We start from the raw sequence: 25543 nt of genomic DNA, 5'->3' as shown, positions 1-25543 counted from the left end.
CGGAGTCGCGCGGGCAGCGTGGTCGTTAGGCGCGACCCACGCGTGGCTGCCGCGCCGGCTTAACGACCTCTCCAGGGCGAGCTGTTTGCCCGGCGCCCGAGAGCTCCGCAGGCCCGCACTCCGTCGCGGCCAAAGCTTTGGCTAGTCGCCGCGTCCAAACCCCTGGCACGTTCGTCGCCGTCCACCTCGACACGGAAGTCGCCGCATTTGCGGAGACCAAGCGAGAGTAAACAGCCAACATTAAATCATGAAAAGTCCGTGTGCTTTGCGGTAGTGGACTCAGTCGACAACGTTCCGCGTCATTATCTACACACATGACATGAAACAAGTAGCAAAAGTCACAAAATTCTAACTGATCTGTAAAAACCATCATAAAAGAGGGGTTCAAAAGAATGTATCCACTGTTTAAAAGTCCATAACTTGCAAACTAATTGATGGAGTTGTCTCATTTTTGGTGAAAGTGTAGCTTAAAGTCCAACTTAAAGTTATAACTGTAAGTGTTCGAAATGGTCACCATTAACATCCACACACAAACGATGCCGCCGAACTGCAGCACGAACTACTGACTGCAACGTGTTCAGTTGGATATTTGCACATGAATGTACGATATATTCTCGAAGTTCATCCAATGTGCGTGGCTTTTGTCGATAAACGACGTCCTTTAGTGTTCCCCACACGTAAAAGTCCAGAGGAGTTAGGTCTGGGGAACGTGGTGGATACTCCACAGTACCTCTACGGCCTATCCATCTTCCTGGTAGATTTTCGTCGAGATACGCCCTAACTCGATTTTGGTAGTGGGCTGGGGCACCATCTTGTTGAAAGTAAACTCGTAAGTCTCCATACAAGTCTCGGATGGCAGGTAAAATGGATGTCTGAAACTTCTGAAGGTGTACCTCACTGGTAACTGTGCCGTCAAAGAAGAATGGCCCAATCAAGCCCCGGTAAGACAACCCACACCACACATTTACTCCTGGCAAATTCACGGCTTTGTGTACATGGACGTTCGAATTTCCGGCGTCCCAGTAGATGCAGTTGTGGCGATTTACTGTACCATTGAGTTTAAACTGTGCCTCATCAGACCACACAATCATCTCTGCAAACTCTTCATCGTTGCGCACCATGTTAGTAAACCACTCGTGGTACTCCATTCTACGATCTGGGTCGTCCTCGTTCATTGCTTGTAACAGACGTGGGATGTAGAACTTCCACTTTGCTGTCTCCAAAATTCGCCGAACACTTGAACGACTCACTCCACTTCCACGGGCACACTGTCTCACAAACTTCTGTGGTGAGCGAGTGAATTGTAACACACGTCGGGAGTTAGCTGGACTTGTTACTGTTACAGGTCGTCCAGATCGTTGTTTGTGTACATCTTTAACACAGCCTTCGGATTCAAATTCGTCTCGAATTCGACGAATCGTTAAACGTGTCGGTGGCTCTGTTTGATACTCATTTAGCCATTGCCTTTGAACCTCATCAATGGTTCAAATGGCTCTGAGCACTATGGGTCTTAACAACTGAGGTCATCAGTCCCCTAGAACTTAGAACTACTTAAACCTAACTAACCTAAGGACATCACACACATCCAAGGCCGATGCAGCATTTGAACCTGCGACCGTAGCAGTCTCGCGGTTCCAGACTGAAGCGCCTAGAACCGCTCGGCCGCACCGGCCGGTGAACCTCATTAATGTTTTCGTACTTAAAATACCACTTCAAAACTGAAATCCTTTTATCCAATTTAAGCCTTGCGCCAGCCATGTTTACTCGAGTAACTAGGCGCAACTAAGAACAAAACACTGACTATCTGGCGACTGTCATCTGACAAAACAACACAACGAAATACAACGCTTGTGTGGTGATTGCCGGAACTACAACCTATTACACTACCAAAGATGAGACAACTCCATCAATTAGTTTGCCAGTTATGGACTCTTAAAGGGTGGATACATTTTTTTGGACCCCTCTGTATTTGCAACATTTAGCTGCTCCTTCATAGCCGCCGCTGCGACGTAGACATTTGTCTTATTGTTGCACTTTCTTCCCAATATCCTCGTCGTAGAAGGCATCCATCTGTGCTTTCCATCAGTTCCATACGCTGGTGTGCAGCTCGTTTTCTGTGTGGGCTATTTGGTGGGTGATCAAATACTACCCATAGAAGATGATGCAGGAGCGTCTTTGTTGCAGCTGTAGTGTGTGGTTGAGCCTTGTCATGAAGAAGCACAGTGCCTGACGACAACATTTCGCTTCAGTTTTTCTCAATTGCCCTACGTAGAGGATTTTCTCAAATCACCTGATCCACTCGCTGAACAAGACCATCGTTTGACTTCGCGTCCTTCCCTGATCGCCTGAATCATGTACATCTATATGCCCGGCTTCAAAATTCTTGCGTCAATGCCGCACTTTGCTGTTAAGCAAGACATTTACCTTACAAGGGCTGCATGAAATCTGGCAGAACCTCTCAGCATGAAGAAATCGTATGGTAACGACTTAGCACTTGGCGGGAGCCTCTGTTGTTCTAGGAATCTTTACGTGCTCACTGTGTGCTCAGAACCGAATAGTACGACACGACGCGATCGACGGGCTTACGATACTGTGAAACAAATCTGCACAAAGCTTCATCGTATTTTCCCTTTGGTATCAATTCCGCGACCGATCGGACCTCGGGAAAAAATAACCTGCGTAACTCATTCAAGAAAGATTTAGTTTATAAAAATCTTGTTGATTCGATAATTGTGTATTGATCATCAATATGGGACCCTTATCATGTTGAATTAGTGAAAGAGATGAGAATATCCTACGTAGATCGGTGCATTTTGCCGTGGTTTCGTTACGGGGATGCTCAACAAATTGTAGTTACAGACGCAACGAGAGAGATGGTATGCATCTAGGACACATTTGCCATTGAAATTCCGAAAGCGTACGTTCTAAGATGAGTCACGCAACAATCGCTTCCTCCCTCACACATCTCGCGAAATTACGATGGCGAGAAACTCTGGGAAATAAGAATTCATATGGGTGTTTACCGACAATCATTCCTACCAAGTATTGTTGTCGAACGAAACACAAGAGGAGGGAAAAGATGGTACAAGAAGTTCCCTTTACCGCATACCGTAAGATGGCGGCCGAAAGAACAGATACCATATCGATATCAGTATATAGTTCTGGCAATACCGGCCATGCCCTTCTTCTTCTGTGCGGATGCGCACATATATACCCGAACTCTTACGGGGCTTGGTAAGGATGTCTTCCACAAGTAATGAGTGTGTTGGGGTGGGACACTACGAATGTAGTGTGTGGACATACAAGGTAAGAATGTGGGTCTATCGGGAGGCGTGCGCGAGATAATCCCTGCAGTCGCGCTGTCCTCTGTGCCCTCGGTGGCTCAGATGGCTGCTGGTTGGCCTCTGTAATTAAAAAAAAACTGAGTGAAAGGATAAAAAACGAACGTAAACGGATGTCATGTGACGTCCGCAACGACCAAACACAACGATCAACAACGAACAAAACGCAAAAAAAAAAGATGGTTAAAGTGTCTGCCATGTAAGCAGGAGATTCCGGGTTCGAGTCCCGGTATGGGCATACATTTTCATCTGACCCCGTTGATATAGATCAACGCCCGTGAGCAGCTGACGCTATTAATGTAATTCTAATTTTATTTAATATTTAGTTGTCTTACTTCAGAATAAACTCCACCACTCCCCCCCCCCCCCCCCTCCACCTCCCTCCCCGCTCTGATGCTCTATACGTGGGCCTATCTTCTCCTGTCGTTAACAAAAACGTCATACCGTGTTATCCTTGGATCATATTTAGTTTCTGGAGGTAAATTTCGAGTCACAATATTTGTTCATCACTTTGAATGAGTACTTGTTATTTATCAAAATAGGATAGCGGCTTACAAAGTATAGGCACTACTGCATCGATCGAAGGCTTACTTCGTGGCTACAGTACCGAGTAAATAGCTAAATGTGACCATAGCCAGGAAAGTAGTCTTACTTTATTTGAGTAGCAGTTGCTACTATGGATAAACCCGTCGCCATACTGCCGCCATTTCTTCACGAAAAATAACTGAAGACGGAAGGAAACCGATGATCTATAATTTAGCTACGTAATTCAGATTCGTAATTCAAATCCTTAAGAACTAACTATGTATATAATTGAATTGTGGACTACCTTTCGGAAGTTAAGACATGCTACTAATTTATGAATGTGAGACTTGGTCCTCCAATACTTGTTCATCAATAATTTTAAGAGCTCAAGGTAGTCAAATCACAGGCGAGAAAACTCTGACTGTTCTGGTCACCTTGAGCAGAGAAGTGAGCGACATAGAAAAAGTATGATTTTCAGAAGTGAGGAAGAGTTTTTGCATAGTGCCCAATTAAGTATTCGACACTAACTTTGTGATTAATCTGATATATTCGCTCGCTGAATAAGAGAATAAATGAAATGCAGTACCAGAAAAAAATTTGGACAACCTTTTAGAGGTTTCCAATTCATTCAAGATTTATTGCTTCAGCATTGCATCGGAAGTACATGGGACAATTACATTTACAAATCAATAGCACAAACCGTTCTGAGGTAGCAGGTATTGACCTATGCTGAAACACCCATACATCGGTACGTTGTGTAGCCTCCACACGCAACAATGAAGGCGCATGCATCCTATCGACCGTACAGATGATGAATACCGTCCTGGGATACGTTATGCCACGCCTGATCGACCTGTTCACGTAGTTGTGTAAGCTTTGTTGATTGAAGAGTCGCATGAGTCACTTACCATCCCATCATATCCCACACATGCTCGAGTGGAGACAAGTCTGGAGAACGTGCTGGCTAGGGAAGTTGCTGCGCGTCTTGCAGACCACATTGAGGTTCACGGGCACTGTGTGGGCGAGCATTACCCTCTTGGAACAACACAATACCTTCCTGTCGCAAGGCGGCAAAAGAACGGGTCTAACAACACCCTTTACGTACCGAACGCTTTTTAGATTTCTCACCAGAACCACCAAAGGTCGAACGGCGGACGTCTATGCTGTGGCGTGAATGGAAGACGGACTAGAGTCGTACGAAACCATGGTCCCAACGCTAATAACCGGTTCGCAACAATTCGTGTTGACACGTCCGGGCTCACAAACCCTCTTATCTGTACTGTGGTAGCTGTACGATCTGCCACTGCTGCCCTTACAATACGACATCCTGGCGAGCGTCTGCGCTACATGGACGTCCAGAACTTCGTTTGCGGGTGTGAGAATGTTCACACGAGCATCGTTGCACAACCGACGCGGCACGGAGGTCCTATCCTCCGGATAACTAGCAAGCAGGTGCACCAAGTGGCTCGACAAGCCAAACCTGAAAAGCTTGTAAATAATTTCTCGGCCCTACAAGCTGTCAAAAAAAAGGAGAATCATGCCATAGATCTCCCTATTGTTGTAAGCCTGGATGACGTGCTCGACCACCCGCAAGAGCCGAAAAGGTGTGGAATGGCTTTCACGAGACCCAAATTGTTTATCTGGCTATACTGATTCAGTTGTGACGTGTGTGGTTAGTTTGGGCAGCGCAACTCTCTCAAATGCCTGAGAGTTGATGGAAGGCTGACAGACCAATAGATGGTTGGTTCCTGAGCTTCCAGTTGGAGCATTCCCTACTAAAGGGTAGACACAGAAGGCGCTCTGATAGCTGTGCCACTACGCTTTCTGTTGATTGACAACATTGAAACCAATATCACTACATGTACTATCCCCTAGGTGGCATATGCCATCATCGGATCAAAATCAACACCGTCTTTCTTGGTGTACTAATTTTTCTCTGGCAGTGTAGTTCTTGACCTGTCCATGCCGAGTCAAGGTACATTAAAGCCCAAAAGAGAACAAGCAGTCTAAAGGAATCCAAAGTCATATCGTCGTGCTTAATAACAAAGTCCCCCGAAGTCTGAGGCGATGTCATAAACTGCTAACCGATAAGCAGATTAGGGGAGCGGACGACACTCGTCCCTATAGTGGCGTACATGTTGAGAGTGGCTCCCAACGCTTGTTACGATGCCTTGCGAGTGCCGAATTGCACTGGCCACAATGTATTTCAGTGATTGTACGGTCTCCATAGCGACATCTGGGACATACAGGGTGTCCGAAAAGTCTTTCCCTGATTACATAAATTGATAACTCAGGCTAGAAGTAAGATACAAATATGAAACTGGTGTCTAATTGTTTACAGACTATCAAAATTTTTTTCACACATCAGTAAACTTCCACATGAGTACCCTTGGTAGCACGTAGCACATCTAGGCGATATTCAATTTCCGTCCACACATTAGCCAACATCACTGGAGGGATCGATTCAACGACTGTGGTTATCCGTTGCCGCAGTGTTTCAAGATCTGGTACACGTGTTCGGTAGACCTCGTCCTTGACATAACCTCTTAAAAAGAAGTCTAATGGGGTTATGTCAGGAGAGCTTGGAGGCCAAACCGTTGGCCCATCAGGACCAATCCAGCGCCCAGGAAGGGTCATATCGAGATAGGCACGGACGTCTAAACCCCAATGAGGCGGTGCACCGTCTTGCTAAAACAAGACATCGGGGTGACACTGAAGCAGCTGAGGAACAGCATACAGTTGCAACATGTTCAGATACACCGCGGGTGTGATGGTAGCCTCAGCCAAGAAGAATGGTCTGATAATTCGATCGTGCAATAGCGCACACCAAACATTCACCTTTGGACTGCCTCTGGTGCACTCAATGACCTCGCCAGGGGGTTGTGAATCCCAAATGCGCACATTATGGCGATTCACTACTCCACTGACAAAAAAGGTCGCTTCGTCGGAAAAGGCAATTCGTCTGAGATAACCATCATCGTCCTCAATACGTGATAGCATTTCGACCGCAAAGTCATATCGACGTGTACTGTCATTGGGCAACAAGGTCTGAACGATTTGCACTTTGTATGCACGAAACAATAAACGTTTGTGTAAAATGTCATGTAGAGAGCTTTTTGACATCTGTAATTCACGTGAGACCCTGCGCACCGATTTCTTCGGACTTCGCAGAAAAGACTGCCATACAGCTTCCACCCTGTCTGCTGAGGTTCTTGGTCGACCAGACCTCGGAATGTCAGCAACCGATCCTGTGTTCTTGAATCTCTCATACCAGGCTTTAATGCTCTTGACATCAGGTGGATTCCTTCCAAATCTTGTCTGGAAGTGTCTCTGCACTGTGGTTGGTGATCGTGTCTCATGGTATCACATGACACATTGTGCCTTCTCCTGATTGGTTAACATGGCTTCTTGGGCGCTGCACCTCATCCACTACTTACGTACTGCGAACCTAAAACAGAAAAAAAAACTTTGATAGTTGTAAACAATTCGACACAAGTTTCGCATTTGTATCTTACTTCTACCCGAGTTATCAATTTATGGAATCAGGGAAAGACTTTTCGGACACTGATAACGCAACCAGTTATACTATTAGATCAAAATTATGCCCATTGTAAGGCGGAATTGGCAACTAGATGTCACTAGAAGCGGACCCACAAGTATAAAAGAAGTCGGGGAGTTTTGTGTTGTCAGTAGAGAAGCAGCAACAGAAGAATGGGTCGGCCAGGAGAGATGAATGACTGCGAATGCGGTCTACACATTGGTAGCTGCCTCAGTAACAAATCCATCAGGAACATTTGAACCCTTCTAATGCGGCCAAGTCAACTCTTGGTAATGTGGTTATGAAGTGGAAAGACGAAGGAACAACTACAGCTAAACCAGGACCAGGCAGACACTATGTACAGAGACCGTCGAGCATTGCGAAGGGTGTTTGCAAAAATTTGCATGGAATCAGCGGACCTAATCGCTTGTGAGTTCCAAAATGCTACCAGGAGTCCAGCTAACACAATGACTGTGCTTACAGGGTTGAAAAGTGTGGGATACAATGGTCGATCAGCTGCATATGAGAACATGTCTCTGAGGTCAGCACTAAGCAACCGAAGAGGTACTGGAAAGAGCTGCACCACAACACGATGAGTAAGTGGAAAGAAGTCATTCGGAGTGATGAATCGCATTAGACCCTGTGGCAATCTCATGAAAATGTTTCTGTTTGGCGAATACCAGGAAAACGTTACCTACCATCATACGCTGCAGAGTCAAAGAAACTGGCACACCTGCCTAATATCGTGTAGGGACCTCGCGAGCACGCCGAAGTACCGCAGCACGACGGGGTATGAGCTCGACAAATCTCTGAAGTAGTGCTGGAGGGAAATGACACCATGAATACTGCATGGCTGTCCATAAATCCGCAACAGTACGAGGAGTGGAGATCTCTTCTGAATAGCATGTTGCAAGGCATCCCAGGTATGCTCAATAATGTTCATATCTGGGGAGTTTTATGGCCAGCAGAAGTGTTTAAACTCAGAAGAGTGTTCCTGGAGCCACTCTGTAGCATTTCTGGACGTGTGGGCTGTCGCATTGTCTTGCTGGAATTGCCCAAGTCCTTCGGAATGCACAATGGACATGAATGGATGCAAGTGATCAAACAGGATGCTTACGTACATGTAATCCGTCAGAGTCGTATCTAGACGTAACTAGGGTCCCATAAAACTCCAACTGCACACGTCCCACACCACTGCAGAGTCCCCACCAGATTGAACAGTCCCCTGCTGATATGCTGGGTCCATAGATTCATGAGGTTGTCTCCATACCCGTACACGCCCATATGCTCGATACAATTTGAAACGAGACTAATCCAACCAGGCAACATGGTTCCAGTCATCAACAGTCCAATGTTGGTGCTGACAGGCCCACGGGAGGCGTAGAGCTTTGTGTGATGCAATCATCAAGTGTACACGAGACGGCTCCGAAAGCCCATGTCGATGATGTTTTGTTGTGTGGTTCGCATACTGGCAGTTGTTGATGGCCCAGCATTGAAATCTGCAGCGAAATGGTTGCATTTCTGTCACGTTGAAGGATTCTCTTCAGTCTTAATTGGCCCCGTTCTTACAGGATCTTTTTCCGGCGGCAGCGATGTCGGAGATTTGATGTTTTACTGGATTCCTAATATTCACGGCACACTCATGTATTGATCGTATGGGAAAATCCCCACTTGATCGCTAGCTCGGAGATTCTGTGTCCCATCGCTCGTGCGTTGACTATTACACCACGTTCAAACTCACTTAAATCTTGATCAGCTGCCATTGTAGCAGCAGTAGCCGCTCTAACAACTGCGCCATACGCTTGTTGTCTTATATAGGCGTTGCCGACCGCAGCGCGGTACTCTGCCCGTGTACATACCTCTGTATTTGAATACGCACGCCTATAGCAGTTTCTTTGACGCTTCAGTGTATGTAGCACCAACAGTAACGTATGGAGGAGATGGTGTTACGGTTGGGTGTGTTTTTTGTGGTTAGGGTGTGGTCTGCTTAGTGAGCTTAAACAACGCTAAATGCAGAAGGATATTAACACGTTTTACGGTACTGTATACTGTGTACAGTAGAGGAACAGTTCGGTGACGGTGATTGATTGTATCAGCGTCACAAAGCACTTTTTCGTAAAGCAGAGTCTGTGTGGCGATGGTTTGTGGACAATTACATTCCTGAAATGGACTGCACTGGCCGGAATCCTTACCTGAAATTCTTTCACTGCATTTTACTACAACTCAACTTTTCCAGCAAAGTGTTGAAACGCAGCTTTGAAGTAATGTTAAATTTCACTATAGGTTTATTAATAAGAAACCAAAAAAGCGTTTTTAAGTATTATAGTATTTTTCTTACGGAATGGTTGTATGTGTAATACGTGAAATGTTATCAGTAGTTTCTGAAATACTGCGGTTGACTTTCAGCACAGCTATTCTCTGTAGGGATCCGTCAATCTAAACATGTTGCACTCCATAGAGTCCATAGCGCCACTTTCTTCGAAATTAATCATACAGCGAAGTACAAGATGAAATCCTGAAAAACGCCTTGATACAATTGGAGTAAGCGAACTGGGAATATGATCAAATGAGAAGTCAAAATTACTAGTATCAGGGCATGCTAGACCGCCAGTCAGTAACATATCAATCGTTTGTAGGGACAATAGAAACAAAAATGGGGTCTTTGGAATCAGAACAGGATTCTCAAATGCACTCTCAGAATTATGAAAAACAGATGTAATGTCTATGAACACCAGCCTAGCCTCCCTGGAGATCCACGACTCTTTCGTTGGTATGAGTATGGCCTGCATTAGGTCCTGAGTCACTGTAGCATTTGTCTCTCCATTTCTGATGCTGCAATTTTCCCATTCTCTATTTCTCTTCAGACACTGCTGATGCCAGAGTTACGTCTTGATGCTGATCAAACTTTTTCAAAAGATAAGGCATAACCACAACATTCAAAACATACAATTCAGTTCAAAAGTACATTCCAAAAATATCAACAGACAATGACATCTACCAGAAAGTAGGAGTATACCAACTAACATGTAACACATATGTAGGAAGGTACATAGGACAAACCAGCAGAATGTTGTACACCTGATACAAAGAACATTTCAGAGCATGAAAATATGGAAGAAGTCACTCAACTTTTGCAGAACAAAGTATGAGAGAACATAAACTATGAGAGAAAAACATGCAAACAGAATAAATAATGAAAGACACTGTCTAACTTTACAAGAAAATTTTCACATTTATAAAACAAAGGCAGGAAAGAAGATATTACTAAATGGCCAAGTGAATATAACTGACCACTCACAGTTTACACTGACTGATCATATAATAGACGTGTATCCAAATATCACAAATTCCATTTCCCTCTTAAGTGTATAACTGAAAACACACACACACACACACACACACACACAAGTAGTAGGATTATGGGGGTGTCAGCACATTTTGTTAGAGCAGGCTGCACAGATGAGGAACATGCATACATTCAGGGGCAAACTTGATTGATTTATGACCCCCTAGGATTATAAATCAATTAATCCTCAGGGGGCTCATGAAAGCATACATGCCCATCACATATGCAACACGCACTAACAAAATGCGCTGACACCCCCATTAGCCTACTACTCTTCTACACAATCTCAAAAGCAAAACTGAGCAATCTGGCAACACTTATGAAACAAATGGCACTCTATACACAAAAAATGGCAGTTACAGTGCTACACGTAGGAAACAGTTAACAGTGCAAGAACAGCAAGTGCACTATCGAGTAGCCGGGAACAATAATGGCGTTGTGGTTTAGCTGTTACGGTGTTCAGTTATGAAGTGGGGGATCCGTGTACAAACCACACTTGTGCCATTTTTTTTCACTGTTCGCTTTATTCATATTAGTGTCTGCTTCGTGGTGTAACGTTCGTTTGCAACAGCGAGGTGTCAGGTAGGTAAGGTATCTATAATGACAGTTGATTCTGCACAACTACTTTATTAGCAACCGAAAGGAAGTGGTTTTTGAATGGGAACCGCAAACGTTTGACGTCAAGACGACGAGTCAACCGAATCCTCCACCGAAAAACACGTCTGCTGTGTCATACACGGCATTAGTGACAGTACATGTGTCATATGAAAAGGATCTCTTATCGACGCACGAAATTTGTACGACTGGCAAGTGAGTGAGATATAGGTGTTCGTATGAATGTGAATGTGATCACTCCCAAGGAAATGACGGAAACATAATAGTTTGTCACATAAGCTGCAAGAAATGAAGGCAACAGTTTCACAACCACACAGTTTCTCTGTGCGCTGCCAAAACATATGTTTTCAATGTTTTTGAAGTTGCGCTCCGTTTTGGATCGTTTTTTCCTTTGTTGTAACATAGTTCACTAATACAACATGACTCACAGCACTGCCAAGACTACAGAAAGAGAACAAACATTTTAATGACCGGAGGGACAGTTCACAATGTTGTGGAAAAAAAAGTGACACAAGGAAATTTGGAACATGGCGCGGCCGCATGGTAGTCCAACACCATGACCACTAACCCATATCTGTGGCTTAACGCTGGTCGTTATTGCACCTGTTTGTCTCGGACCGTTCACTGTTTCTATTTTGCTTTTTCTTCACAGTTCTGTACAGCTTCTTCGTGCTTTAATGCGTAATCTGTGTTCAGTTGTTGCCGGGTATCCACTGGGCCATCTTACCTCTAAATCTGAGGGGATAACGGTGGGGAGTTGCCCTTGTCAGAAGTCTTTGTCGAAGTCTCGCACCGGTTTTGATATTCCGCAACTAGTTTTTGTTTCCTGGCCGGTCGTGTGTAGCTGTGTCGAAGACTCCTCGGAAGTCAACAAACACTCAAGTAGGATCCTGCTACCTACTACCTTCAGGAATTCGTAGCGTTAAGAGCAAGATAGGTAGCGTTGCATAATACAGTCTCCTTACAGAAGCCTGTCTGATTCAAAGGAATGGACAGCAGGAACACAACGTTCTGAGCTCGATCTAACATAATTAAGTAAAAAAAAAGAATTTGTAACGTATCACGCTTTTAAATTGAATTAAAATGTTTAAATAACTTCTCCCAGCTACATACAGATTCCTAAACCCGTACAGAAAGTACCGAATATGTCTGATTATGAATTTTTAATAGCTATGAAGGTACTTGTAGGGTAAAAAGCAAAACGTGGAGAGCGTGCAACAGATAACAATAAGTTATTGCGTGAGCCCAATGTTTTTCGTTTTAAACCTCAAACTTATTTTCATAGCTATTAAAAATTAACAATAACAAATTTTCAGGACTATCTTTAAGGGATTCAAAGTCTGTAAGGGTCCAGCAGAAATTATTTTGTACTTTTTAGTGCTGTTTAAAACAGTAGTATATTGAACATTCATTTTTATTTAAATAATTATTTTCTGCTTTTCTGTCTTGTGTGTGTGAATTTTTTAATCAGTTTAAAACATTTTGATGAGGTTACAACAAAGGTCTGTGGGTAAATTTCAGGCTTATTTCACCTGACTCAGCCAATGTGTTGCCTCCTGCTACGTATATCTCGTGAAGAGACTGTGAATGTTAGGGATTCGGGCTCACACGGAGGCCTACCAGCAATCGTTCTTCCCGCGAACCATTCGTGAGAACTGGAAAACGGGGTAAATGGCAGTGGCACACCAAGTATCTTCCACCACTTATCAGACGAAAAAGTGACTTAATATTGCAGTTGTCATCTAGTTCTGAGAGATGTTGAAAGTTTCAAGTATTTAGCTCATCATCTACACACCAGACACGAAAGCGAGTTAATATTGCATTCTGATCCTGTTCTGAGCTACGGATAAAATTTCAAGTTTCTAGCTCATCGGGTAGTTAATTTAAAATCAACTGCAATATTGGTACCGAACAGACAGACAGACGAACATACAAAACAGCGTCGTAATAAAAACGTGGTAAAAATGGTAACAGACCGAAGAGAAAAGTGTTTAAGATGCTTTGCTTTGCTCTGTTTGACATTCAGTATTTTAAGCACGCAAGTTTCTCGTATACATACACGTACTACGAACGAAATTGTTCCTTGAAGGACGTTCCAAGTGGGATCTGTGGTGCGTGGAAGTAGCTATACCGACGTACTTCATATCATTCGTTGCATTTACCGCTGCTGTTTGCTGAACTCCAGATACTTTTTTAAAATGGGAACCATAGTATTTATGTACAAACCAACCGAAGCAAAATACATCGATGTTGCAATGAATTAATTTCTGTGCGTCAAATATATGTATTAACAAGCGTCGATGCGCGATCATTCTGTTGTGTTTTATGTTACAGCTGTTTGTTTTAACTGTCGTCTATCGGTACTCATATTTTGCAGATAAATAAACAGTTCTGCGATGCGCCTGTGTTATAAACGGGTTGTGTGCAGTTTTATTTACAGTCTCCTCTCCATGACCCTGTGTGTGCGTGTATATGCGAGCACTGCATGTGCATTTGCGTCTGCAGGTGGTGCGGGCGATAGCGTCAGTGGTTACAAATTATCTACGTTACTTGACGGTTGGGTTGCGTTTGTGACCATATCATTAGTTCTGTATAATAACTGTATTGTTCTGAATCTATACCTGCAGTTCACATTTTTGCTTCTACAATTATCTGTTTACTAAATACCTCTATCGCCGCAGAGCGTCTGTTTTCTCGGTGTGATTATGTTATCATTGCAATATGTTTTTGTTTTGCTTATAATTAGCGACCTGTCCCGTCTTCACACAGGTCGGACGACATCTGAAGTAACAGTGAAAAATTATACACATAAAGTTTCCTCGCGAATTAGTGTAACTATCAGTGAAAGCCATATCAAAATCGATACAGTAGTTCCTGAAATAAAGCTTCAACATACAGAGAAAAAACGTGGCGAGCTACTCTAATTTAGTAATTTGCATAAATTTACACTGAGGTGCCAAAAGTCATGCGGTTCGCCCTAATGTCGTGCCGGACCTAATTTTTCCCGGCTTAGCGCAGCATCTCGACGTGGCACGAACTCAACAAGACGTTGGAAGTCCCCTGCAGAAATACTGAAGCATACTGCCTCTATGCCATCCATAATTACTAAAGTGCTGCCTTGTAGGATTTTGTGCACGAACTGCCCCATAAATGTCCTACTGTAGATACGTTGACGATATATCAGTAGTCTACAAAGGTCCTCCTGATGGGATCAACCACATTTTCAATCAGTTTAATGATCTTCATGATAATATTAAGTTCACTTGTGAACTAGAAAATGAAAATCGTCAATTAAATTTCCTCGATCTTACGTTGTCATTAACTGAAAAGAGAATTTCTTTCAACTTTTTCCGTAAAGAGACTCAACCTTATCAAATTGTTCCAGCTTCTTCTACGCATCAAGCCTCTCACAAAAATGCTTTCTTTTTCTCGGCTATTCACAGAGCACTTTCCATTCCCCTCTCGAAAGAAAACTTTAATAATGAGATTAATCTTATTAAAACTGTGGCGGTCAATAATGGTTACGAAGCTCGGTTGGTAGATGATATCCTCAGAAAGAAGATTGGCAAGAAAGGTGCTACACTTGGTTTTTTCATCAGCTTCCCAGAAGAATCGGAGAAAAAATTCTTCTCAGTTCCATTTTTAGGTCCAGTGTCATACCAGATCCAAAGGTTGCTTCGGATTAAAATGTAATATTGCCTTTTCTACAAATAACAACTTCAGAAAAAATGTCGTCCATAATTTAAAGTCAACTACTAGCCCTCTGCAGAATTCTGGTGTCTACAAGATTTCAAGTGACACTTGCGGTGCCTATTATATTGGTCAAACAGGAAGTGCCTTTTCAATTAACTGTAAAGAACATTTTCTGAGGTAAACGGTTCGTGTGCCCCTAATTCTTCGTTTGCAGATCACCTGTTAATCACAGGGCACTCTTCTAAAGGGATTGAGAAGTTGGAAATTTTGCATATTGAAAAAAAAGGGAGTAAACTTGATATTTTGGAAGAGCTGGAAATTTTCACGCATTTACTTTCGAATGACGGACTTTTTCTCAACGAGCAGGGGCAGATGCGCGGAAGAAATTATTTCAATGCTATAAAGCCGCTGCTTGACGAGATCTAACACTTTGATGTACCAACTACTTCTTGCAGATTCAGAGATACCTTTTCTTTCTACTTTGTACGGCTCATATACGTAAATTAAAAAAAAAACTTTTTTGGTTTTTATAACGTATCTATTATAGCAAGCAGTAATGTCATTTAATGGATTGCTTCGTATAGTCTTCTTTATGCATTTATTCTGGAATTTTTGTACTACAGCCTGCCATTCATTAGTTGTATTTTATATCATGCAGTATCCCGCTATTGTAATTACTTCATGTACACCGTTCAGGTGTTTATTTATTTCCCTCTATGCAGTTACGAGAGATGTTTACAAAATAGCTTGTTTTACCAATTAGCCACCAGATGGCGGCATTGTCTTGAAATTGCCGTGGCGCACAAGTCACATGATTCCAGAATGAGATTTTCACTCTGCAGCGGTGTGTGCGCTGATATGAAACTTCCTGGCAGATTAAAACTGTGTGCCCGACCGAGACTCGAACTCGGGACCTTTGCCTTTCGCGGGCAAGTGCTCTACCAACTGAGCTACCGAAGCACGACTCACGCCCGGTACTCACAGCTTTACTTCTGCCAGTACCTCGTCTCCTACCTTCCAAACTTTACAGAAGCTCTCCTGCAAACCTTGCAGAACTAGCACTCCTGAAAGAAAGGATATTGCGGAGACATGGCTTAGCCACAGCCTGGGGGATGTTTCCAGAATGAGATTTTCACTCTGCAGCGGAGTGTGCGCTGATATGAAACTTCCTGGCAGATTAAAACTGTGTGCTTGACCGAGACTCGAACTCGGGACCTTTGCCTTTCGCGGGCAAGTGCTCTACCAACTGAGCTACCGAAGCACGACTCACGCCCGGTACTCACAGCTTTACTTCTGCCAGTACCTCGTCTCCTACCTTCCAAACTTTACAGAAGCTCTCCTGCGAACCTTGCAGAACTAGCACTCCTGAAAGAAAGGATGGTGCGGAGACATGGCTTAGCCACAGCCTGGGGGATGTTTCCAGCTGTGAGTACCGGGCGTGAGTCGTGCTTCGGTAGCTCAGTTGGTAGAGCACTTGCCCGCGAAAGGCAAAAGTCCCGAGTTCGAGTCTCGGTCGGGCACACAGTTTTAATCTGCCAGGAAGTTTCAAGTCACATGATGTTTCAATTTTGTGTTGACTGTAGCACAGGACACATGGCAGCCCCTAGTGGCTTGCACCTCTGTTGCATTTCATTTTAATTCTGACTATCAGGTTGATAGGACATGTTCTGAGGCATCAGGGGATCACAAATTTAGCTTTGGAGGGCAGCGTGGAGGGTAAAAATCGTAGAGGGAGACCAAGAGATGAATAAACTAAGCAGATTCAGAAGGAGGTATGTTGCAGTAAGTACTGGGAGATGAAGAAGCTTGCACAGGATAGAGTAGCATGGAGAGGTGCATCAAACCAGTTTCAGGACTGAAGACCACAACAACAACAACATCTGACGCTGTCAGGTATGACCGCAGCTTTCGTATTTTTTGGTACGTTATGCTGTAACATTTAGTTTTAATTTTGTCCGATGAAGGTGTCACTTGTGACACCGAAACCTAGGTTACAAATTAATTGTGTTCGCGACTGAGGGCTGTGTTTTTTAAAAATTTTGTGCCATATAAATCTTTTCAGTGTTAGATAGTTTCAGATTGTATTGTCCATGTTTAGAACCATAGTAAATAGTTCAGTAAATAGTCTTTGCCAACCGGTCACCACCTAGGGGATGTTAATTGTTCATTGCATATTTGTGCTGCCATCAGATCATGTTTTATGTTTGTTATCTCGCTTAACGTGAATCTTTTTGTCCTATTTTATAATCAATAAACTTGTGCCATAACTTTTGTAAAAGATCAATCCAGTGTTGATATATATTGATCACCCATCAGCAATGGCTAAAATAATGTCAGGGCCACCATTTCATTACTATTATTTCAGCATTCAAGTTCATTTTAATTCTGATAAATGCGGTAACCTCTAATGCATGCTATCAACAACAAACACAGTCAAAGGGCAAGATCAATTTAGCAGATGCGTGGGGCAGGCATACAAGCGGAAAGTTTACTATTTAAAGTCATCGCTGTCAGGGCGGTAACTCAGAGTCGCCTGTCACCTTCCAAAACATACTGCAAGTCCAGTATAGCCCCGCAATTTCATTTCGGAAATCGTTAGGAAATTCAGTATTTCGAGATCCACAGTGTCAAGAGTGTGCCAAGAATATCATATTTCGAGCATTATGTGTCACGACTGGCAACACAGTGGCCGACGGCCTTCACTTAACGAGTTCATTCACGCGTCCGGCCATCCTGATGTAGTTTTTCCGTGATTTCCCTTCGCTTCCGGCAAATTCCGGGATGGTTCCTTTGACAGGGCACGGCCGACTTCCTTCCCCATATTTCTGTAACCCGATGAGACCGATGATCCCGCTGTTTGGTCTCTTCCCCCAAATCAATCCAATTCAATCACTTAACGAATGAGAACAGCGGCGTTTGCAAAGAGTTGTCAGTGCTAATAGACAAGCAACAGTTCGTGAAATAACAGCAGAAATCAGTGTGGAAAGTACAACGAACGTAGCCGTGAGGTCACTGCAGCGAAATTTGGGGTTAACGGGCTATGGCAGCAGACGTCCGATGTGAGTGCCTTTGCTAACAGCACGACATCGCCTGCATCGCCTCTCCTGGTCCCGTGACTAAATGGTTTAGACGCTAGACGACTGAAAAATCGTGACCTGGTCAGATGAGCACCGATTTCGATTGGTAAGAGCTGATGCGAGTGTTCGAATGTGGCGCAGAACCCACGTAGCCAAGCCCACAAGTTCTGAGGAAGGCACTGTGCAAGGTGATAGTGGCTCCATAATGGTGTTGGCTGTGTTTACATGGAGAGGAATACGTCCTCTGGTCCATGTCCTCTGGTCCAGCTGAAACAGTGAATGACTGAAAGCGGTTATGTTCAGCTACTTGGGAGGCTATGTGCAGCCATTCATGGTTCTCATGTTCTCAAACAACGATAGAAATTTTATAGATGACAAAGTGTCATGTTACCGAGTGAGTGGTTTAGAGATTGCCCGTCTAGAATCCCATTGAACATTTATGGGACATAATCGAGAGGCCAGTTCGTGCGCAATATCCTACACTGACAACACTTTCGCAATTATGGGCGGCTATAGAGTCAGCAAGGCTCAATATATCTACAGAGGACTTCCAACTGCTTGTTGGGTCCACGCCACGTCGAGGTGCTGCACTACGTCGGTCAAAAGATGGTACGACAGGATATTAGGAGATGTACCATGCCTTTTGTCACCTCAGTGTGTAGCACTGTAGCACTAACATTCCGGAAAAATTTGTAAGAATTGCTTGTAATAACACGCGAATGCTGAGAAAAGCACGTATTTCTTTCATCATGTCCTTGAATATAGAGCTGAGAAGTTGGTTGTCGCTCTAGAAAATAAATGACATACTTAGCGCAGCATTGTTTGGTGTGTCCTTTTGAGGCATGCGGTTGTAGTGACAGGCTAACGGCTACGCTCGGTCTCAAATAGCGAGCTGCTGCGGGTGAAGAAAAATAGGGGGAAATAAGTGGCGAGAAACAGCAGAGCGCCTGCTCGCTGTGAGTATTGCCTGCTGCGGGGCAGAGGCAATAACCCACCGCCAAATGAGCGCCCCTGACAAATGCACGCCGCAAAGGCCGGCCGGGGACCCGCTGCAAACACTGACGGCTTCTCCATAATTATGCCGTCGAGGGGTATGCATCACCGACGTTTAACGTATTAAAGTAATACGTACCTGTACTATTAAGCAATTAACACGCTCCACACTGGAGCCCATTAAATTTTTAATAGGACACGTTTCACCAACAGAAAAGTGATTTTTCACCAGTTGGCTGTTTTTAAGAAAGCTGTGAGAAAACGTTTCAGTATTTACCGCTGTACTTTTTTTATTGCTGAAAAAAATCGGTAATTTAAAATAAATCTGTATGAGTCGTCCCTTATCACTGCAATGGGCAGTCTCTGATTTACGCCTGGCATCCTGTTATTCAGAGATATGAGGGAAAAATCAATAAGTATCTGCACTGACTCTGATAATAATATTAGGCTGGTGTGTAAGTTAGTAGCGTTTTTGTTCTGCTTGTTTCAATTCCGGTTGCTATGGGTTTATTTATCGATTATCATTTTTTATTTGTAGTTCACTCTCGCTATTTGAATTTACATATTGCCATTTCATCATTTGGAGATAGTAAGTGGAGCTGTGGACGCTAGAGAAAGGTGTGCAAGAGGAGAAATCAGGACATTTCCGACATATTCTTCTGCTTGAGGTCACTAGAGGGGTGACAGTAACGGGGGCAGTCAAAATGATTCGTGCCGTGCACGGGGAAGCCACAGGACAGAGCACGGCAAGAAAATGATTTTCTCGTTTTAAGAGGGATCGTTTTGACATTAGGGGCTCTCCACGTTGAAGAAGACTTTGAAGTTTCATGAAACCCGCTTAAAGGCATTAATCCACAATGGCCCACATGAGTTTACTCGGGAAATGACAAATTTGATGAACTGTGATCATTCAACCATCCTGCGACATTTTCAAGCAATGTAGAACGTTCAAAAATCGGGTGTGTGGGTACCACATGTTCTAATCCAAAATCACAAAAATCTGCGGGTGCCGTATGAGCATCTCCGCTTGCTTATCATAAACTGGCACGCGAACAACACCGGCCATACCTATTCTGTATCGTTACTGGTGACGAGAAAAGGGGTATTTATGCTAATATAAGGAAAAGGAAGGACTAGTCAAGCCCAAACAAAACAGCAACTGCCTGTACAAAAACCTGCGCCCATCCACAAAAGATAATGTTACGAATATGGTGGAACGGCGACGATGTAGTATACTACGAATTGCTTCCTCGAGGTGTAACCATCGCTGCTGACATTTACTGTCAACAACTGAGACGTCTTGCAGACGCAGTCCAAGAACAACGACCAGGGAGGTTGCGTGAAGAGATGCTGCTCCACGATAAACGCCCGCCTGCACTCTGCTAGACTAAAAGAAACAGTATACAGGATTTGGGTTGGGAAGTCATTCCACACCCACCTTATTCACCTGATCTTGTGCCCCTAGATTTTCACCTTTTCCAGTCCGAAAAACCTTCAAAGAACTACATTTCCGGCTGAAAATGCACTCCAAACATGGCTTGACGATTTCGTCGCCTCAAAAACCAAGTGGTTTCTACAGTCGCGGACTCGAAAAGCTACTTCAGTGTTGGCAGACTGTTGTAAATAGTGAAGGAGAATTATATTATTGATGATTTTGTTATGTGTATCTATTGTGTTTATTAAAATTTTGGAAAAACGCTACGAACTTACCCACCAACACAATAATAATGGCTTCAGAGGTTCACGGGAGTCATGTCGGATAGTGTTGAGAGAGCTGCACAATATTTCGAGACAGCTGCTCGTCATTTTCAGGTGCTTACTGCCGTGTTACTGCAGTGGCTCGCCTGCATATGCGCTGGTTCGCTACAAAAGCGCATGCGCCAAGGGGTGGGGCTATTACCTCATCGTAGACGAATCACGGAGGACGACGAAATCCAGTGCCCCCTACCGGAGAAACAGATGCAGCAGCGTTTTTCCCGCCTCGCGCATGCGAACTCTGCCTGTTCCTCCGGCAAGGGACACTATATGTCGTCGTCGTCTATGATGTCATTGCCCCACCGCTTGGGGCCTGAGCTTTTTAGCGAGCCAGTGCATGTATTGGCGAGCCACTCCACCAACACATCAGGAAACACCTGATTATGACGAGCAGCTGTCTCCTTGAAATAATCTGCACCGTTCACAGCATTATCCGAGGTGACGCCCATGAACCACTGAGTCAGTTATTACGTCGGGTACGTCTCAAAACAGCACAGTAAGAAAATTAATAATAATTTCGTAGGGCTCAATGGTATGATGCAAGTATTTCATCTGGATACCACTGTAGCGATTTCTGTGTCCCTAACCTATTCCTCCAGAGGTTAATGTGGAATACGAATCACTTGTCAGTTCATGGCGGCTTTCAAATTCATTGAGAGCTAAAGGCTAAGTGTCTACAATACCTCACTGTTAACGGAACAAAATCGACCGATATAAATGTAATTTCAGGAGCACCCCAAGGAAGTGAGTCAGGATCGTCTTTGTTTAAAATATACAGGCTGATACTGCGATGATGTCACAAACTTTCAGCGATGATAGATGAGGGGGATTTATCGATTTGAGTGAGGGGATCCCGGTCCAGAAACTATCAAGTCGAAAGGTATATGCGCAAATTGTTCTGATACCTCTGACAGTGAATTTTTTCTTCTGCAGGCTCTTTGCTTTCTGTATTTTGAGAGACGTTAGTATGAACTAAAGCAAGAAATAAATTCAGAGTAAACATGGTCTCTAAAGAGCATGCTGAAGAACTATGAGTACCCGTTCAGTAGTAAAGATAAACAAGTGCTGAAAACTCTTAATATATGCTCTTTAGAGCCCATGTTTACTGGACATTTTTTTCTTGTTTTTTTTTTCCATACTATCACCTTTCAAAATAATGAAAACAAAGAGATTACGGTAGAAGTGGCACCCGGTCAGATGTATCATAATGACTTTCACTTGACTTGTAACTCCCACTTGGTTGTTTCCAGAGCAGTGTCCCTTATTTCAGGTAGATAGATTTGAGTGTTTTCCAACATTCCTGAAAGCTTGTACCATCATCACGAAACCACCCAGTACGTAAATTACCTAGTAGAAAATGTCGGAAGCTCCATAAGGCGATTCGCAGATGAACAAGTCTATAAGAAGGTAGCAAACCAGAAGACTCTATTGATTTGTAGAATAACCTGCACAGGATTGATAAATGGGATAGGGGCTGGCACTTGACCCTGAACGTAGATAAATGTAATATACGACGCATACAGGAGAAGATATCCACTAATGTACAACTACACTATTGATGAGACACTCCTAGAAAGGACAGAAACGGTAAAATATCTAGACGTAAGCATGCTGAGCGATCGTAAGTGGAGTGTCCACATAAAACATTTAGTAGACAAAGCCGATACTAGACTGAGACACACAGGAAGGACACATTAAGGAAATGTAACTTATCCACGAAACAAGCGGCTTACAAAATAATTATTCGACCGGCTCTTGAGTATTGCTCATATCTATGGGAACCTTCCCAGATAGAAGAGAGAGAGAGAGAGAGAGAGAGAGAAAGAGAGAGAGAGAGAGAGAGAGAGAGAAGATCCAATGAAGAGCAGTGTGTTTCGTGACAGGGTCGTTTAGTCAGCGCGAATAAAATTTCTAGTGATTACGTTCCGGGAGGAGTCGAACAACGTATTACTTCCTTCTCCACACGTCTCGCGAAATGACAGCAATGATAAAACTCGAGAAACTAGAGCTAACACAGAGTTTAACGGGCAATTAATCTTCTCAGGTGCCATTCGCGAATGGAACAGAGAAGGGGGGGATCAGATGCACCTTCAGCTTCACGTTGTCAAGTGGCTTCCAGAGTACTGATGTAGATGTAAATGTAAAGGGAGACTGAAATACTCTGTGGTCCGAACGGGATTCGATCCTGCGACGTTTCCAAGTTCTGAGTGACCAGACGCGACACTTTCATTCACATCGACGTTATGTTGGCATTATGGCTTAGTGTGCCCGCCAGCCGATGGCACCGTGAGACACTTCGTTTCCAAAACGGATGCAAGAGACAGCAGCTCCCCACTTCTCTTTAAAAAGTCATTAAGTAAATGTAGAAACCAGTACGACATTTCCAATGGGAGGAATGATTGGGTGGCATAAAATTAACGTAAAATACTTTGTGTTTCAAAAAGAATACACTCTTTACAAAGTATCATTTTGTCAAAACTATCGATCGCTGGGCCAGGGCTCGGTTATTGGCGAAAAGAATGCATTGTATACTTTATGTTTATTGCTGCTATTTGCTTGTCTTCTGTTTGCTTAGTTACAGTGACATGTCGAAAAATTGACTCCGCATCAGAAATAATTTTGTGTTCCAGAGTATGCGAAATGTAATTCTGTGATTACAATACAAAGTGGTCCAGGGTGAGGTAAGGAACTGATCCTCCGGATCAATGGATCTTTCGCAGATGGCATTGACTGTTTGTAGATACAGGATGTGTATATGCAGGGAAGAGTCCTGTTTGTAGACACAGGATGCGTATGCGCTGGGAAGAGCCCCGGCGCCTTCGTGTTTCCGAAGAAAATGTCACTCGTATTCAGACCGCTTTCCAGCGTTGTCCTACAAAATCAGCTCGTCGTGCGATTCTGGAGTTGTAATAGCCTACAACAACAGTTCACCCTGTGACTTCTTCCTGTGGGGTTTCGTTAAGGACAACGTTTATGGACCAACACTACCGCAGAAGCTACGAGTGTTGAAGAACCTGACTCGTACTGCATTGCCATCAGTGACGATGGACGAGCTTACCCGAGTATGGGAGGAATTCGATTATCAACGTGATATTACGCATGTCACTGGTGGAGGACATATTGATCACACGTTATCTAAAATTGAGAGATTCGTAAATATGTCAGAAGTTTCATAGTTGTATGTCTTACAGCTTAATAAATATATACGTTCGAAATACGTATATTCTTCTTGAAAAACCCTATATTTAAGAATGGCATCTTTTTTGGCTTACGAGTCTTTAATCGGTCAACTAAACGTAGTTATTGTAAACGGCCAGAACAGATAGTCACGTCACTAAAGTGTCCTCCACTTCTACTTTTATTTTCGTCCCATTAACTGTGACACAGGTGATATTCCTTTTTTCTGCAACTATGGTGCAAAAATGTGCAGGAAAGCTTCAGGTCACCACCACCTGAGCTGGTATCCTGAGCCAGATCGTGGGAGAACTGTTCTATAGACAAATTTAAATTTATTAAATGACCAATTATACAGTTGCTCTTAGCCCATCTCTATCGACACCACCCCTGAAAGCTTGAGGAAATCTACACCAACACGAGAGCAGCTACTCGTCTCTCCCCTCCATGACTGCATACTCCATCCTCACAACTCTGGTTAGTTCCTTGATACTTGATAAATTACTCGTTGGGGTTACTTGCTGTGGAAGAGTAGTGTGTTCTTCCTGCATCGTGTGTGTGTGTGTGTGTGTGTGTGTGTGTGTGAGTGTGTGTGTGTGTGAGTGTCTGTGTCTGCGTGAGCGCTCTAGTGTACGAGTATTTTGCATTGAATTGTAAGGCACCCCTTGACTACAGCCATCTGTAACGCCTGTTCGGTTGGTGGATGAGTTCGCAGCATTTTTCAATAAGTTTAATCAACACAACAGATACACATAACAGCGGCTTTAGTTATCAATAATGTAATTCTCAGTCACTATTTACGCCAGTCTGCTAATGCTGGGGTAACTTTCGAGTCCGTGAATGTAGAAATAACATTTTTTTGAGGTGAAGAACGCGTCGAAGCATGATCGGAGAGTGTTTTCATCCGGAAAGGAAGGCCTTGAAGGTTGTTCGATAGAGAGTGGAAAAGGAAAAACTCTGGCGGCCCAAGATCAGGTGAATAAGATGGATGCGGAACGACTTACCAACCCACATTCTGTATAGTGTAATTTGTCAGTGTAGCAGAATGTGGGCGTGCATTATCGTGGAGAAGCATCACTTCACGCTTTTTCTTGTACTGCGACTGCAAGATGTCTCAGTTGTTCGGCACCGTAATTCGTAGTACACTACACCATCGTTGTTCACCCAGATGTATTACAGTATCTTTTTTGGATGTGCATAGATCTTTGCACAGGGAGTTGCTGCTTCGTCTGTGCTTAACCATTCCTATCTTTTTCTTATTGAGCTGTGACGGGGTTGCTGGCATTGACTTTCGAATTCATGGTGCCGCAAGCTCGATCTGTCGTGTGATGTCCCGCTGGTCTCAGGCCACTAATATGGTTACTCGAGGCTGTTGATGGGGGACGGGGTGTGGTGTGGGGTGGCGAGTTGGCGGGTGGTAACGGATCGAGGAGGACGGTGTGAGAGGTCCGTCCAGTGACTGAGGCAAGCACTTTGGGCACAGAGT

The sequence above is a fragment of the Schistocerca piceifrons genome, chromosome 4 (assembly GCF_021461385.2).
Source record: "Schistocerca piceifrons isolate TAMUIC-IGC-003096 chromosome 4, iqSchPice1.1, whole genome shotgun sequence".
Taxonomy (NCBI): domain Eukaryota; kingdom Metazoa; phylum Arthropoda; class Insecta; order Orthoptera; family Acrididae; genus Schistocerca; species Schistocerca piceifrons.
This window is presented reverse-complemented; position numbering follows the sequence as displayed.